Raw genomic sequence first — 14,115 nt, forward strand, 5'->3', positions numbered from 1 at the left:
CATGTCTTCCCTCACCACATCCATAAATCTTCTCTTTGGTCTTACTCTCCCTCTTTTGCCTGGCAGCTCCATCCTCAGCACGCTTCTACCAATATACTCACTCTCTCGCCTCTGAACATGTCCAAACCATTGAAGTCTGCTCTCTCGAATCTTGTCTCTAAAACATCCAACTTTGGCTGTCCCTCTAATGAGCATATTTCTAATCCTATCCATCCTGGTCACTCCGAGCAAGAACCTCAACATCTTCATTTCTGCTACCTCCAGTTCTGCTTCCTGTTGTTTCTTCAGTGCCACCGTCTCTAATCCGTACATCATGGCCGGCCTCACCACTGTTTTGTAAGCTTTGCCCTTCATCCTAGCAGAGACTCTTCTGTCACATAACACACCGGACACATTCCGCCAGCTGGTCCATCCTGCTTGAACCCATTTCTTCACTTTCTTACCACACTCACCATTGCTCTGGATAGTTGACCCTAAATATTTGAAGTCCTCCACCCTCGCTATCTCTTCTCTCTGTAGTCTCACTCTTCCCCCTCCATCTTTCTCATTCACGCACATATATTCTGTTTTACTTTGGCTAATCTTCATTCCTCTTCTTTCCAGTGCATGTCTCCATCTTTCTAATTGTTCCTCTGCATGCTCCCTGCTTTCACTGCATATCACAATATCATCTGCGAACATCATGGTCCAAGGGGATTCCAGTCCAACCTCATTTGTCAGCCTTTCCATTACCACTGCAAACAGGAAGGGGCTCAGAGTTGATCCCTGATGCAGTCCCACCTCCACCTTAAATTCTTCTGTCACACCAAAGGCACACCTCACCATTGTTCTGCTGCCATCATACATATCCTGTACTATCACTATTTTTGTGGCATGTAAATAAGCTTTGCTATGATTACATCACTCATCTTTTCAATGTAAAAATGAAAAAATGGAAAACAACATTGCTTTTAAATGGGTGTTGGTGTGCAACGTTATCTCAAAGGCCAGGCCAAGGATTCACAGTGATTCATTCGATGTGGTGGGAAGGTGGGGTCTTACCTTCATCATTAAGCAGAATTCACAAAGCGTTGGCTTGTTCGGCCACGATCCAAAAGAGGAGGCGACGTCACATCATAGACTGAAGGAAAAAAATAGAGGAGAATATTTTTAAAGCAAGTTCTATTCAATCACTGTAACGTAACCAGCTCGCAACATTCATCTGTTCATCTTCATATTGGTGACAGTGACCAGAGAAACATTCAACTTTCTAAATCATCTAAATATCACATATGTTTTTCTATTCATTTGCATGCCACGTGGCTCACTCACTCCAAACCAAAAAATGCATTTCCAGCAGTGTGTGCAAGATTATTTTAGGAAGCCATCCTCCTCAAAATGGGACCGAAAACAGCACATATCTCTTTACGAAATGTTTAGGAATTTCTTCCCAAATATTTTTTTTCTTTATTCCTCAACTCCTTTGAGTTTGGCAGGTGATGCAAAGTTCAGGTTTTGCACAGCAAGTTTTCCCGAGATGAGTGGGCACGTAGCAACCACGAAGTGATCAGGTACTTAAAGATATAATCAGTATTAATATTTGGTGCCGCTTCTGAGTGGATTTCAGCATTAAAGGAAAGGAATCCACCGTTTCGATATGACATAAGGCTGTTCTGAGTCCAAATGTTCCCATCTCCCACTCCCTCGTGGTGAATATACACCAACATCGTGTATAATACATCTGTTGCAACCCATGAGGTAAATAAAATGGGCAAGAGAAACTGTAGTAGTTAAATAACCAGTGTCTATAGACCGTACGTTCTCCAAACACTGCGTTGCTAAGGTACCTGTAAATGTAGACACACACATACTGTACATTTCCACACCCCCCCTAAACCACTCAAATAATGGAAATTATAAAATTAACATTGTGTTTTACAACAATACTATATTTTTAATGTATTTGTGGATACAAAAGCAAAGCCTTTGCCCAAAACGTATGTGACTAGTATGCATATATACATTTGTTGCATTCAATCTACTTCTTTCAACTATTAATCTATCATTTTATGGTTTAAAAAAGAAAAGCTACAACACACTTTAATAGACACGGACAAAATAATGTAAACATGACACCTAGCAGTCCCTAATCTCATGCTGTTCTGCATATCTGCTTCAACAGCCCCGCTGAGCCAGTATGTGTACACAAGACATCTTAGGAAAGCTTGGTCACCTTATCAAAGGAGTGGCACAGGAGACTTTGCTTCGCACACTCTGATGGTAAGTTAAATAACTTCTACATGCAGCCAGCCTGAACAGTTTCACCAACAAAAACTTTTATTTTTTTGTGTGTGGGGGCAAGTGAGGGACACTGCCTTGATTACAGCCCTTTTTCCGATGGGCATAAAGGCTTTCTTGTGTGCGCTCATTTGACCGACGACCAGGAAGCAAGGTGGCAAGGACACGTTCAACCTTTTCCCATTGCAGAGCATCCTGTCAGTACTATCCCGAGCCACCCTTTTGGATGCCTGGGAGGCTCACAGGAAAGCTCGATTGGGATGGAAGCAGGCGGGTCACATCTACTCCGGGCATCTTGCATAAAACGAGAACCTGGCTCCAGATCCCCTACCTTCAAATAGTTTTTCCTGCTCTTATTTTTTCTCTTCCCGCTTTTCCCACGAATCCAACTGTTCCTGGTGAGGGCTGGACCGGCAAAACAATCAAGACATCGACCAGCCAGCCGGCCAAATTGTGTTCCATTAAATCTAACTTGCAGTCTACGAAATTACAGATTAATTCATATTTGGGTTTAGATTAAAGAGAACAGGAACATTCAGATATATGCCATATTGTTTGCGGAATGTTGAAAGGCATTTTTTGCCTGTCAGCCTGCTCTTCTTTGTCTTTATCCATCTCAAGGATTCTTTTTGTGTCTTGTCTCTGGACCTCAGCTGTATGTCACCAGCAGTGGATGTCCGCAGGGGGATTGAGGAAATCGCGGCAGCTGGCAGATAGAAATCCTCCATTGACAGGTGGTAAAGCGCCAGCTACATTACCACTGTCAAAGTTAAAATAAAGTGGATAAAAGTTCTCATTAACCAAATTACTTGGTCAATAGCAAGTTAACTTCCACAAGCATCTTGAAAGAAATTAGATGATGCTCAAAGATAGCAATAAAAACAGATCAGTAAGGATGAGAGGAGCACTTGATCTTGACCACTTGACCACCCACACGGCTGCTGGCAGGAAATGGCTCTTCGAAAAGGGACCCGTTGTTTGTTTGCAGAAGTGTTTACTGTTGTCTTCATTTATACAACAATTATTGAATGATTCTTTAATTCTACAAAAATGCATCCCAGCTTTCTTCGGGCTGGAAGTGGGGTACACCCTGAACTGGTTACCAGCCAATCACAGGGCACATGTAAACAAACAACCATTCACACTCACATTCACACCTATGGGCAATTTGGGTTCTTCAATGAACCTACCAGGCATGCTTTTGGGAGGAAACTGGAGTGCCCGCAGAAAACCCATGCAGGCACAAGGCGAACATGCAAACTCCACACTGGTGGTTCCGGAATTTTAATCCCAGTCCTCAGAACTGTGAGGCGCAACCGCACTCCACCCAAATGCTCAGCAAAATGACTCATTTGTGTACTGTAATTCCCTGTTACATAATTTATTGTGCGCCACCAATTGGGCCAACACACCAACATATAGGGTACACACAGCGATACTCGAAAATTCCTCAATTTAAGTAATAAGTTTCAAAATGCATAACTTTTTCCCAGAAGAGTGATCAGATCACAATTAGCTTTGAATCATTTATGTCTCTCAACAAGTACTGATTTGAGGCTGGTATTTTCATAACTAAATTACATCTAATCAGTTTATTTAACCATACACAGAGAGCACTGATTTCACAACAAGCAGAAGAAAATGATTGGGAGTGACATTTGTTTCTACAATGCACAGTGATGGGGCAATACCATAAAAGTGCAAAGAAAATGAATGATTTCATCATTGCAACCCAATTTTTATTTTTCTTTCTAAAGAGTGCATTTGATTGATGTTACTTTCTTTTTTACACAGTAAACATACAGTTATACTGGCGTGTTAAGTTTCCAATGCATTGTGGGTTAATCATACCGAGTGTACAGTCAGAAATAGGTCATGGAGGTTAAGGAGTGACTCATTGAAGGACTTGCAATCCTTAAATTAGATTTACAATGAAAAATGTCAACTTTGTCTGCATTCTGGACTGTGAGCTGGTTTTGTTACGCTCCACGGCTGATGCCACTTTACTAAGTGCTTCTCTAACGTCAATCATCCACAGCTTTGCAAATTAAACAGTGGAGTAATCTTGCCAGTTTTTTTCACTCTGTGCATCATCCTAACCCTAATGCTTCGTACCCACAGGACACGTTTTCAACATTTCATGCGGCATGATTTCATAGAAAGTCAATACAGTACGCACGAATATGTCCGAATCCATGTGGGGCCTTGCAAATGATGCGGGCGATGCGGTGGATATGAGGCGGGCACACGCAAATTTGCTTCCTTCCCCCAAACGCTCAAAGGTGGAACGACCTGAACTTGTCCAGCATTTTGCAGAGGGGAAGCCACGCCTCTTACCGAGTTTACAGCACTGATGAAGCACATGCACTTTTACTGTGTCCAAATTTGTCTTTTGAGCGAGCTCAAAGCAAAGGACACATGGCGAAGTGATTTTCTGGTGGAGACGTAGCATTACAAACACACACCCACACACACACGCTTGTCTTCATGGACCACAATTGATATATATGTATGTATCTATCAATTGGTTAAGAGTCTTTGGAGAAGTGTCGTGAGAATCGTGTATCTCTTTACATTTAGGTATTTACAATACTGTGATGGCATATCAACTTTGCACTAAGTCAGACTTCAACTACATTAATATTTATGTTAGGCCTAACAAAAAAAAAAAAAAATGGGTTCTTATTTCCTACATTTAGAACTAGGGTTGGTCGGTATTTTTCTTTTTTACAAAATATTTTTCTTCGTCTCCAGCACTTGGTGCCACCATTTTCTAATAAGTTTTCGGAATTAAAGTAAAAAAAAAAAAAAAAAAAAAAAAAATTGTGGTTCCAATTTCCTACATTTCAGAACTAGGGTTGGTAGTTTTTTTTTTTTTTTTTTTTTTTTTTTTAACAAAATATTTTTACTTCGTCTCCAGGACATGGTGCTGCCATTTTCTTGTCAGTTCTTAATTCATACTTTCTTGTGCATAACAAGATCAAAATTCACAAAGGCATCTCGCATTGCGAAACACCGAAATATTAGCAGAGATGATGAATAAACTTGATTTTGTCATGAACAAGGAAGAAGGTAGGAGCTAGATGCATACATACAATTATATTTGATACAATTCATGAAATTAGTGTTGGACGCGACAGAAGAATAAAAAGGTTTGTTGTTTGTCAAGTGCTTTTACAAGATTTGTAGCACGCATCATGTACTTGATCGATATGAAAACCCTGAAGCCATAGATTAATGCAAGCGGTTCGATGGATTTTCCAGGTGCACGATCAAAGCAAGAATTTGTGCAAGTAGATGCGTGATAGCTGCCAACACACAGAGGCGGATATACACAAACATCCATCCAAACACATACATACTACATGAATACACACACATTCAGTACATACATAAGTAGAGACAAATGTAAGTGTGTACATACAGCACATGGGAAGTGAGATTTTCCCGGTTAGGACATTAGTCAACTGACTAAAAGTTATTTATTATTAATAAAAATCATTATTAAAACAATAACTTGTCTGTCTTCCGTAAAAATATGTTTCACATTTTTCCCAAAAACAGATCCTTCATTATTTGTGCAGTCAGAGGAGGTTTTTACAGAAGTGTATTGCATTCACTTGAATTTAAAATAAATATATATGTGCTGTTTTTCTTTTTTAATTTAAAAAAAATGTTTTTCTGAGTATTTTTTCGACAAATTTTTCTCATTTTTTGTCCTGGTTTAATGATTTAAATGACTTAAATGTTTAATGATTTTCTGAATATTCCCACCCTGTTTTCCTCTTTTTGGTGGCAGGGGGGGAGGGGGGTTTTGATGATTTTTTTTTCCCTGTTTTTCTGACATTGTTTTTCTGACTTATCATGATGGATCGAACTCATGCAAGAACCTGCAATTGACAAGTGACTCTTTGTGAACTCACTAATGGCGGATTTCTGCTCGCACACCTTCAACCTGCCCATCCAGTATTTCATCAGTACAGCCTGAATGCATTTAAAATGCATATTTTATCCATGGAGCATGCCATATCTGTCCAACTGATTCTGGATAAACATTGCTGTATCAAACAGATCTGAATGGGCTTTCTTCCTGAAGAAACACAAAGTCTGCAGGTGCATGCGTAAATATGACCCACTAATAACAATACCATCTATGTGACTCAAAGACAGGAGCCTCTCTGTGTCTTCAACCCATATCAAAATAAAACTTGATCAAACTAAATAAGCCAGTCATGGTGCTTATTACAGACTCCATAAAGAGTCACTTTCGGTTCGCTGGGTCACTGTGTCGGGAAAAAAACACTCCGAAAAACAGATGGAATTTTTTTTTTTTTCTCAGAAAACAAGGGTGGAACAAAAAACGGTAACGTGTGATTTAAGGGCTAATGTGTGCATACTCACGTTTAGTAAATGATGCTGATTCTCATCAGTGAAAGCGATGTGTTGACAATATTAAAATAATTTATTTAAATCTCTGGACAAGATATTTTGATAGCACTTTGTCATTAATCTGCAGGTGCTTTATGCTGTGTAGGGAGGGGCCCGGCGTATTAAAAATGAATTAAAACGTCTCCTGGTGTATGTGTGATAAGATCAAGATGCGCGAGGCACTTTTAGCAGGTGTTACTCCCAGAACACGCAGAGAACTCCAGATTAGCCACTCATCAGATCATCTTTTTTTTTTTTTTTTTTAATAACGACCACATCAGTGAGAAGACTCATTTCATGGAGTAACTCCCCAAACTCACTTGGCTTGATTTTCTCCTGCAACTGGAATCAATTCAATTTATTTAGTGTGTGCATCAACTGCTAAATGGAAGCAGCATGCTGCTGCTGTTGTGTTTTTAATGGAACTAATTTGCCTGTAAAGCGAGTATGACAGTGAAAGCAATGGCAGTAGTAAAGTTGAGTTCATTTGCTAATTCGGTGGCACATTGCCTGCCGAGTACACAGTCATTCTGGCAGTTACCGTTGCCTGTCAAAATGTTTTTGAAGAAATAATGCGCTGGAAAGACAGAATAGAATAAAAACCAAATTCAGTGACTAGGGCACATGTGACCAGTGGTGGGTAGAGTAGCTAAATGTTGTACTCATGCAAGAGTACTGTTCATTTTTTAATAATATGAAAAAAGTAAAAGTGAACCACTATGCTCCAAATAATTACTTGAGTATAACTGACTTAAAAGCTTACAGCCATGCCACCCCGAGAATGCCCGATCTCGTCAGATCTCTAAAGCTAAGCAGGTTTGGCCCTAGTTAGTACTTGGATGGGAGGCTGCCTGGTAACACCAGGTGCTGTAAGCTTCTTTTCCAAGCTAAAATGCAGAGGGTTTGCGTCAGGAAGGGCATTCGGCATAAAACTGTGCCAAACAACTATTCGTTCATCTGAGATGACACTGTGGCGACCCCGAAAGGGACAAGCCGAAAGGAAAAGAAGAAGATGCCTGACTTAAAAATGTTTTTTAAAAATTGACCTGCTGTTGATGAAGATAGGTATATGTACTGTACAGACAAGTCACACAGCCTGTATTTGACCAAATTCAGTAACGGGCTGCATAACATACATTTGGGGGTGTCTACTATCCTCCATGTTTTACTATGCTCTGACAGACATAAGTTATTATATAACCAACCTTAGAAAGCATCCTCATTGTCATTGCAAAGAGAACATGCCTGTGGCTAAACATATGCTAACATGAAGTATGAGAAATGTGGCTTAACCTAAAGAAAAACACTTTAATTAGCACACCAGTCTTGTTTTTATTTGCGAGAGTGATAATTAAACCCCATTCACACGATATTCACATTGGAAACGAGGAGGGAGAAGCTGTGCCTGCATGTTTGTTGTGCAAGAAATGAACCCTACATTGTGCGCACAATTCTGCGTGTGACAGTTTTCTTTCTTTGTTTGTTTTTGTTTGTTTTACTCTGTGAATCATTTAGTGTCATTCTATTGTTAATATACAACATGACAAAATAAATAATTAGCGAGTGGTGGGTTGTGGGCACGTTAATAATGGCCGACTGTGCCATGGACATTTTTGTTTGAATTATTAAAATGTTGTTGTGGTTGTTTATTTTCATTGCACAATGTGACACTTGCGAATAACTGGTAAAAAGCAGCAATCATATCAAATTCCAATGGTACACAGCATGACTGTGCACTTTGTCTTTTCGGTTAATTTTATCGTACGTCTGTCTACATATCCTTTTCCCTCTCCATGTTCTTGATTGTTCCTTCCTTTATCTGTCCTTCGTTACCTCCAACTACCTCATGTATTTATTTAATTTTGTCTAATTCTGTCTTGATGCCAGTTCGTTGTGGCACAAAGTCCAGTTTCACGATTCTTCCTCCAGCCACTCATAAGCTTGGCCCCTGATTGTTTTTTGACCTAACTTTTTTGCCTCATGATTTTGATACTGTTGCCTGTTGAGTACCTACCCTGAAATGATGAAATCCAATCTGTGCATTTAAAAAGTGACTTTTTGGAACCCTTTCACACCTTGGATCTCCCATTTTGGGTTCTAGCTTCCCTCTGGTACTGTTAATGGCACTATTATGAATAGCTTGTGAAGAGCAATCACAATACTTAAAAGTATACATACATTGCGCAGTCGACTGAGCGAGCCAGAGATTTTTTTTAATGGGAAAAAAATTTTAGCTGTTGATTATTTCTTTTGAACAAGGTGAAAAATGAATAAATAACAAGCAAGAGGAGCAATCACATGAATTATGATGGTACATTGCATAACCAAGCATGCCTTGGACTGTTTTGATTTTGAAACATTATTTTGAAATTTTAAAATTGAACAAAAAAACAGCGACAAATAATCCGTGGTTTCATAAACATTCATGAGATGCTTGTTTGGTAGCACGCATAATGTACAATACGCTCAAACATCAATGGGTTCACTCCCATTATTCATGATAACCGTCTGGTGGAGAGAAAAAAAACAGATGGACTTGAAATAATCCACAGAGTCAAAACAATCGTCTAGGTCTTCTGCCAGGCAATGTGAAAAAGGAATCATTACTCAACTCACTATTTTTGTCTCTCTTATTTTCAAAATTCTGGCAGAAAATGTGATGAGCAAAATGGATGACAGAGACAGAAAACATTCAGAACAATGTACAATATGTCTCGGACCAAAGTGAGACCTATATCGCATTGCACACATCGGACCAGCTTTATAGCGCACAGATGACTCAATTAACTAACTCGATGACACAGCATGCATTGGACAAATTCAAGTGATTGGGACACATAACATGTATTGGCCCAGCCAAATCACACACATTTCAATATCTTCAGTGATTAGGCTACATAACAACATATTGGACCAAATTAAGTGCAAACACTACAAAAGCACACATTTCACCAGCCACATACATATTTGACCAAGTTACTTGGCTGCAGAGCTCAGAGCAATTGTTGTTGCCAATAATTGGAAAAATTGTCACCAGGGCAACAATTGCTTCATAAAATGAGAATATGAATAGCTATATGATATATTCCATATGAGTTTCATTGATCATTGGGTTTTTAGAGAGTATTAGTGTTGATAAAGACAGGAAGTGTGACAAAATCCACACAAGTGCATTTCAGTGGGCCTTCTCATACTGGCAGCGACACTTGTTTACGCTTGCATAAAGTCCGCTTGTAAGATACACTTTGTGACTGATCAATGTGGTGCACATCAGATCAAACACTGATCATAGGATGTCGACATGAAAATTACCTGCGGTTGTAAAAGAGGTTTTTTTTGTATGACTGTAAGCCATTTTGTTCCTTGTCAGGAGAAAATCAACCGGGGGAAATAAAAATGTGTGTGTGTGTGTGTGTGTGTGTGTGCGTGAGAGTGTGTGTGTGTGTGTGTGTGTGGTGACATGTGCGGGGGTGGAAACGGAATGATTATTTTAAGCTCCACGGGGGAGATAGAAGAACTATTTTGTGACACTTTCATCATAGGACGCACTACCTCCGCAGAGTGATGCCGTCTACACTGATCAAAGTACAAACAGGACAGACATTGACAAACAAGTGTTACACACCCAGCACGATACAACTACAGCTCTTCAAGAACAACATTCGGCTACTAGCTAAACAAAAGTGAGACCTTCGATATATCACCTCAAATTGGACCAATCCTCAAAGCACATTTTTGACCAAATGTTAGGTAACGAAGCCACTGGGCACACACTGGAGCACATTGATTTCGACAAGTAGCAGGAATTGGACCAGCCATATGGCAAGTTTTATTTATTTATTTATTTTTATTTAGACAAGGTCACGCTATAAACGTTTAACCACATTCAGTTACTCGGCCACATAACATAATGTGACCAGTTAAACAGCATATATTTGACCGTATTAGTTGAGTTGGCCACGTAGCCCACATTTGACCAGCCACATAGCTTGCATTTAATCAAGTTTAGTTTAGTTTAGTCCTTATCTGTACAGCACGCACTGGACCAGTCAAATACCACACCAAAAATTTGATGAATCTTAGCCACGTCCTTGTCAAGATGTCCGACTGACGTCCCAACCCGCTTATCCTCCCCCTCAAGATCCCTGCAGCGTGAGCCTTTCACTCATCTTGCCGTCGAACGTCCTATTGAGCTTGTAAATCAAGGGAACATGTTTTTGTTTGGAGTCTTTTTTGATGGCTGACAGCTCCTACTGAGGAGCAGACAGACCTCAGTCTCACCTTCACTCCTACTTTACTACTCTTACTTCCTCTTATGTGTGACTTTTCTCAGAGATTATTTAAAAGTGATTATTTGCGGCTTAGGATCCAAATTGGGTGTTGTGGTGAACTACATATTTTCCTTTAAATTTCATACTTTTTAGGTTCCTTACCCAGTAACATGCACCTGCACTACATAAGTTAAGATATCCATATGAGAATATTACTTATGAAAACCACTGCTATTTGTGTTGAGCAATAGAAATATACACAATATTGTGCCATTCAATTACTGTAATAAGGCAGTAGGTTATTATATCACCTACCCTGCCCATATAAGTAAACACAATGACACCACACAATTTCTGCAAATCAACTGTCCCCCTCACGAGTGACTCATGAAAACTATTACCCTGCCCAATTGAACAAAACAGAATGACATGTCACTCAATGAGCCAGCTGTTCTTCAAGTTACTCATGAAAACTGCTACAACGACCTCACAAAATAAACAAAATGGCGTCCCTAAAATTACTAGAATTTGACGGTTCATTTTAAGTAACTCATGATGACTGCAATTGTCCAGAAGAAATGAACAATGACATGTCACACATGTAATGAGAGCATTACTTGGAAGTTACAATTGATCAATCCACTTTTTATAGCATTTGTCCACATTACGGTCCCATCTGAGTTTAAAGGGAATGGAAGAACCACAATGCACCTTTTTGCAAATATTATACAGTTTTTATGCTGAATACGAATCATAAATCCGTTATGAAGGAAACATTTTTATTTTTCGATTATTTGCAATAAAGATCGCACATTGCTGGATTCACCAAAAAAAGACGTAAACAAAGTGGAAACAGCTCATCAGGGGTGTGACGAAGGACATTACGACAACAACATGGATCCCGTAGGATTATATTTTAAGAACACCGATGAATTTTCCGATAATTCGAGCGATGAACAACATTCTGAAGGGTCCAACGAAGACAGTGAAGAATACGCACTTTATGAAGGTGGAACCTACAGAGGAATAAAGATGATTAGCCACACAATGAAGTTATGGGGAAAAGTAGTGGAGGCTAGACTCAGGAGAGAAGTAAGTATCTGCGAGCAAAAGCATGGTTTCATGCCTAGAAAGAGTACCACAGATGCACTATTTTCCTTGAGGATGTTTGTGGAAAAGTACAGAGACGGTCAGAAGGAGCTACATTGTATCTTTGTAGACCGAGAGAAAGCCTATGACAGAGTACCAAGAAAGGAACTGTGGTATTGCATGCAAAAGTCTGGTGTAGCGGAGAAATATGTTACAATAGTCCAGGACATGAATGAGGGCAGCAGAACAGCGGTGAGATGTGCCGTTGGTATGTCAGAAGAATGTGGGTGGAGGTGGAACTGCATCAGGGATCAGCTCTGAGCCCCTTCCTGTTTGCAGTGGTAATGGATAGGCTGACAGATGAGGTTAGACTGGACTCCCCTTGAACCATGATGTTCGAAGATGATATTGTGATTTGCAGTGAAAGCAGGAAACAGGCATAGGAACAGTTAGAAAGATGGAGGTGCGTGTTGGAAAGGAGAGGAATGAAGATTAGCTGAAGTAAAACAGAATATATGTCCATGAATGTGAGGGGTGGAGGAGAAAGAGTGAAGCTCCAGGGAGAAGAGATATCGAAGATGGACAACTACTTGGGGTCAAGAATACAGAGCAATGGAGAGAGTGGTAAGGAAGTGAAGAAACGGGTTCAAGCGGGGTGGAACAGTTGGCGGAAGGTGTTTGGTGTTCTATGTGACAGATGAGTCTCTGCCAGGATGTCGGGCAAAGTTTATAAAACAGTGGTGAGGGCGGCCATGATGTACGGATTAGAGACAGTGGCACTGAAGAGACAACAGGAAGCAGAACTTGAGGTAGCAGAAATGATGATGCTGAGGTTCTTGCTTGGTGTGAACATGTTGGATAGGATTAGAAATGAGCTTATTAGAGGGACAGCCAAAGTTGGATGTTTTTGAGACAAGGTTCGAGAGAGCAGACTTCGATGGTTTGGACATGTCCAGAGGCGAGAGAGTGAGTATATTGGCAGAAGGGTGCTGAGGATGGAGCTGCCAGGCAAAAGAGCGAGAGGAAGACCAAAGAAAAGGTTGATGGATGTTGTGAGGAAGGACATGAGGACAGTGGGTGTTATGGCCCCGTCACACCATGACGTTCTGGCCAGCGTCCTATAGCGTTTGAGGAAACGTTGGTAGTCGCCCATGGTCGCCGGGATAGCCCCAGAGTAGCGTTGTTTCCACGCCAGTGAACGTCAATGATCGCTGGGAATCGGCGGAGAACGCCGGTCTAGAAAAAAAGTTTTGAACATGCACAAAAGTTCTCACCGAGACCAGCGTTCATCAACGTTTAATTTTAAACGCTGCAGAACGTTCAAGAATCTCCGTAGAACGTTTTACTAAGGTTCGCCGAGCGTTGCACGGGTTTGGCTATCGTTAGTCAGTCGTAACTCTAGCTTTACTTGGTTGTTACTTAATCGTTTGCTTTGCAGTGAGCGACTCACTGGCAACCTGTCAACGCCCACTGAACAATCCACTAGCACACACAGTGTGTAACCAAAGTGAAACAAACGTCGTTTGGTGTCCATTGAGCGTCAGTCGAGCGTTTCCTGAAATTCCATGCATGTGGGTATATAAACCGATGCTTTGTAAAAGCAAGGTCCATTTAATATTAAGCTACAGTAGAGAGCACCTGCTATGGAAGATCCAGAAAGCAGCAGTTCGTTTTCATGGAAAAACTCCACCAGACTATCCTCAACAGCCCGGTCCAGGATCCTGCAATCCTTTCTCTGCTTCTTTTGTCTCTTTGTCGGACCATCCTCACTGGGGTTTGCAAGGTATTTAGGGTCCCCAGGGGGTGTCACATGGTGCGTGACTTCGCGGATGTGCTCTTCCTCCTGCTGTTGTTTTTCCTCCAAACACATTGCTCGTGATGAAAGAGGCTTAGCTTTCTTACTAGCAGCGCTAGTTGTTGAAGTCCGCGGCCTAACTTTTTTTCTTCTCGGCGGCATGATGCTCACTGTTCTAACTCACGACAACAGCTGAAGTGACTATGAACTTTCCAATGTTTTAGTGCCGGTTCCACTGTAAAAATTATACACCAG

General features: G+C 40.6%; 1 pseudogene; it reads left to right on the forward strand.

The window, feature by feature from the left end:
• Positions 1-7,462: 7,462 nt before the first annotated feature.
• On the forward strand, positions 7,463-7,581 carry LOC133498737 (5S ribosomal RNA; annotated as a pseudogene).
• Positions 7,582-14,115: the final 6,534 nt, after the last annotated feature.

This window comes from Syngnathoides biaculeatus, chromosome 3 (genome assembly GCF_019802595.1).
Source record: "Syngnathoides biaculeatus isolate LvHL_M chromosome 3, ASM1980259v1, whole genome shotgun sequence".
Taxonomy (NCBI): domain Eukaryota; kingdom Metazoa; phylum Chordata; class Actinopteri; order Syngnathiformes; family Syngnathidae; genus Syngnathoides; species Syngnathoides biaculeatus.